Source organism: Cavia porcellus, unplaced genomic scaffold (genome assembly GCF_034190915.1).
Source record: "Cavia porcellus strain 051 isolate PalLab524CR breed Dunkin Hartley unplaced genomic scaffold, mCavPor4.1 scaffold_12, whole genome shotgun sequence".
Classification (NCBI taxonomy): domain Eukaryota; kingdom Metazoa; phylum Chordata; class Mammalia; order Rodentia; family Caviidae; genus Cavia; species Cavia porcellus.
The window spans coordinates 79,689,664-79,694,274 of record NW_026947495.1 but is presented as its reverse complement, the minus strand read 5'-3'; the positions used below and the strand labels follow the sequence as shown (position 1 = coordinate 79,694,274).

The 4,611-nt window shown below is 51.0% G+C and overlaps 1 pseudogene; it reads left to right on the top strand.

Annotated features, from left to right (window-relative positions):
• Positions 1 to 303: 303 nt before the first annotated feature.
• LOC134478227 (oxysterol-binding protein-related protein 9-like) lies at positions 304 to 1,618 on the top strand (annotated as a pseudogene).
• Positions 1,619 to 4,611: the final 2,993 nt, after the last annotated feature.

Sequence of the window (4,611 nt, the reverse complement as noted above, 5' to 3'; positions counted from 1 at the left end):
CGTATCCCAGTTTCCAGCACTCACATCCTTCCCAACGGTGGCACAATCACGAATCCCCGAGCTGCTCTCCTCTTGACAAATGACTTTTCCATGTGATTACAAATGTGAGCTCCTCCCAACTGCGGCAGCGTCCTGGAAGGGACTTCTGTACAAGCCACGCCGTCTTGTCTCTGAGTGCAGCCCCCTGAGTTTTCTCACTCTAGCAGTGAAGGCAAATTCTATTTCACTTACTCACTCCTTCAAAGAGGCTCATTGCCCCGGTCTCCATGCACAGCGGTCCAGGAAATAGCCCAAACTGCCCAGGTACCCCAGACCCCAGAATTCATCCATGTCCAACGTGACTAGTGACATTGACTCTCTGATTACCTGTGGAGGGGGCGGCAGGGCCTGTGGAGGGCCTCGTGTTACAGGGGAGACTCAGTTGGATCTTACTGAGGCAGTTCTGCCAATACGTCTTCTTGAAAGAAGATCTCTTTTAGAGATGTTTGCAGACTTTTTCACACCTCCAGAGCTGTTCATGAGCATTGCTGACCAGAAGAATCCCAGGCACCAAATGGTTAATGTGAAATGGCGCCTCTTGTCCTTTCATGAAATAAGGAAAGAGTCAGTTGCCAAAAAGCCATACACTCCCAACTGGGGTGAGATCTGCCAGTGCCCCGGACATTAGCAAAGGTCACTGAAGAGAGCACAGAGCCACTCTCAGGAGGACCAGTTTGTTAGGTTTCTAAAAACAATCACATTGGCAGCTAAGCAGGTTTCTCATCATTCACGTTTCAATCTTTTATACTGAGTGTTTTATCAAGAAGACACCACTCCGTGTTCATAACTGGCCCAAATCAAAATTCCTTGGGATAGCAGTTGGATGCACAGCAAAGGCTAGGGCTGTGTCTCATGCCTAGACTGTGACAAACATTACCTTCTCCCATGCCCTGGTGGTTGTGGAAGGTCTGTCCTCATAGCAGGGTGGGTGGAGCTGGGAGGAGAATGCAGTGTTAGCACTGGGAACACCTTCTGCCACACTAAGCTTTTCTATGGAGGCAAGAGACAAAGAATTACCCCGAGATCTTTTTTCTCCAAACTGTAAGAAGGTTTTTTTTTTTCTCAGCTGAAGGGGAATGAAGTGGTGTAATGTATGCAAAATATGTCTTTGAGGGTACTAAGAAGTTGCCCGTAGTCAGGAAGAAAGTGAGCATGTTGCAGGATCAGAATGATTGTGAGTCCCACTGTCTCTGGCAGGATGTCACTTTCAATTTAAAAACCAGGACACTGATGCAGCAACTGAAGCAAAGTACGACTTGAAGAAAGGCAAGAGCAGAAGTCCAGAGGAATTCGGCGGGAGGCGAGGTGGTTCTGTGAAGAGGAAAGACCTGAGTTTACGATGAACCATCCCTGTACATCTGAGGAGCACTAGGTTTGTCAGTGTCTGTGACGCCTGCCATGCAGGACACCGGGCCTCATTAAGTACAAAATATCTTTCTTTGGGGGACCCTGTCCCTCTTGTCACTCAGAGGTTCTCATCTCAGGGAGGCTGGAGCGTCCTGTGCAGATGAATGATTAAAGCAGGAAAAGCTTTCTTTTATTTTCCTCTCTGGTGTTTAAAATATTGACTTCATCCTAAGAAAGATTTCAAGTTTTGAAACAAGACATCTGCTCCTTTCCCAAGCCCCATGCTTTGAAAAGCGTTTATGAATGCATGCCTCGGACCCTGCACACTAGCTCTGCTTTTAAGATGTGATGTACGCGGTTTTCCATATATATACAGATCCAGAGGCAGGTGATTCTGCATCTACTGTGCATACTGGCTCTCACAGCTGTTTTGGAACATTAGCTCGGTGTATACAAATCACATGTGAAGGAATTTCAAGGTTTCAAATGTAATAACTTTTACTTTGTAATTGAGCTATTAAATTGTACCTAAACCCGGATTACAGTTTAACTGTTCTCAGTGCTTCTTAAGGCTTCCTAAGTAAATTTCCAACTCTTTAAAAAAAATTCCAACTGTTTTTCACAAAACATGCTTGTCACTGGTATTTTAATTTTTTGTCCTCAGTTTAATACATGCAAAGGCTTTATTTTTGTTTTCTCTCATTTCCTCTGTCTCTTCTTTTCTTCCTAAAATCTGTATTCCCTCCTTCCTCCTTCTTCTCTCGCTCCCTCCCTTCCTCCTTTACCTCCTTTCTCTTTCCTTCTGTTGCACAGCAGTGAGAATACTTGATCTTTTTTCTACACAAGTGTCCTACGGCCTTTTGGGTTTCCTGGTGACATTCAGCCAGGCATGTCCTCCCCTGTCCTGGGGTGTTGGGAGCCGCGTCTGTGATAGGTCGCCTCACTTGGCGGACGTGAGGCCTGTAGGAAAGAGCAAAGCCTGAGGTAGATTACCCCTCCCATCGAGCACGTTAGTTTCCTGCTTACCGCGTAAGCAACCCGCTCAACAATATAGTCTGCCTGGCAACTGATGATGTTAGCCAATCAGCTTGCCTTGCTTACTTTAACATGATTGGACACTGTACCCGTATATATACCGGTGCCACCCCTGGGCGGAAGAAGAAGCCAGGTAGAAGCCCAGAAGTAAAAGCCCAAAAGGAGCCGCGGAGAGCGGACCGGTAGAGGCTTTGGGGCAGACTGAAGCACAAAAGGAGCCGCGGGGAGCGGACCAGAGGAGGCTTCAGCTGGGAGAACCCAGGGCAGGCTGTACGGAGAAGAAAAAATAAAAAGAAAAGGTTGTCCACTACCAGACTTTGTCGTGTGTCCTTCCTGCCGGCCGGGAGCGGACATCGACATTTGGAGGCCCGCCCGGGGACTGATCACCCCCGAGACGTGGAAGTGGACAACGCTCCAGTACAGAGCTGCGAGACAGGTGAGTTGGGGATAAGCCTGGGCTCTGGGTGGCGCGCACCTACAGGGCTTTTAGACTCCCCTCAGGCTCACGCGTAAGTGGCGGATTCCTTGGGCCTCACGTGGTGAGTAACATATTAAAAGATGGGAAACATGTTAGGTAGCAACACTAAGAGCGAGGGTGGTTGTGGAGAAAGCTCTCAAGAGCTTACAAAAGTACGCAGGGTATCTGAGCAGGCCCAGTCAGGGAGCTCCCGAGAGGGGCCCGTCAAGGGGAACAAGGATGCTAAGGAGGAGGACGGGGCTCTAGCCTCGGAGTCGTCTGACTCCGAGGACGAGGGAAAGTTGAATGGCAAGGAGGCCAAAGAGACCAGCTGTCAGGAGCCTAAATCGCTCAATAAGGAGTCGCAGGGTTCTTTTCCAGCGTTGCCCCGCGAATTGCGCTCTGCTCAACCTGGTCTGCGGAGGAGTAGAGAGCTCCTGAGCGCTCCCCGGCGCGAGAGGGAGGCGATCCCTCGCCACGGGGCGGCCGCCTGGGAGCTCTCTCCCCTTTCGCCAGAACAGGAAGTGATGCACGGGCCCCCATTTTCCGCCCAATCACGGCCGCTGTCTTATGCTCCGCCGCCGGCGGGTCGGAATTTTTACAGGTGGCTTTGGCAGGGGGGACGCTTGTCTCATGAGGTACATCCACCTGGGATAGATAGTGGCCCCTACGGGATGTTTCCTGTACAAGTAGCTATGGGCCAGGGACGCAATGTATGGGAGCCTTTTGAGATAAAGCAGATTAGAGAACTTAAAAATGCAGTTACAACCTTTGGGCCGACTGCGCCTTACACCATTGCCATGCTGGAGAATCTGTCTTCTGGGCCCCTCACCCCCGCGGACTGGATTCAGCTGGCAAAGGCGTGTCTGCCCTCGGGCAGTTACCTGGATTGGCGAGCCTGGTACGCAGAGTTCTCTGCAGAGCAGGCTGAGAAAAACGCCAATCGGGGAAACCGGGGGTGGAACAAGGAAATGCTTATGGGAGAAGGTCGGCACGCTGATGACCAGACCCAGTTCCCCGGCGCTGTCTATGAACAAATCAATGCCATAGGGCTCCGCGCCTGGAAACAGGTAAGTGGTGCCGGAACTGCCTCCTTGTGTCTTTCAAAAATAATTCAGGGTACCACAGAGCCATTTGTTGACTTTGTGGCCCGAATGCAAGATGCTGCCGATAAGATATTTCCTGATCCGGGAGTGGCTCAACCGCTGGTAAGACAGCTGATTTTTGAGCAATGTACAAAGGAGTGCAAGGCAGCGATAGCTCCTCATAAGAACAAGGACCTCAACGCCTGGATTAGGATATGCAGAGAGATAGGGGGGCCGCTCTCCATATCGGGAGTGGCTGCTCTCCTGGCCGCGGCTGTACAGCAGAGGGGACCTCGCGGGTTAGAAGGGGAATGTAAGGCTAAAGGGTGTTTTGCCTGCGGGGAGCCAGGACACATTAAACGTCATTGCCCAAACAATGCAGATGCTAGGCCTCGCCCTAGGAATGAAGAACCATATGTTTGTGGGCGATGCAAGAGGGGATCACACAAAGCTGAGGAGTGTAGGTCGGTCTTTGATGCTCAGGGCAACCGTATTTGTGGACGAGATGTTAGAGGGCCAAAAAACGGCCAGAGGGGGCCCCCTTCACAGGCGGGCCCCCGCCCCAGAGACAGGACAGCTCAGGGTGGCAGCCTTCAACAAGGGCCACCCCTGGGTCAGCAGGTGTGGACCTCAGTGTCGCCTCCAGAC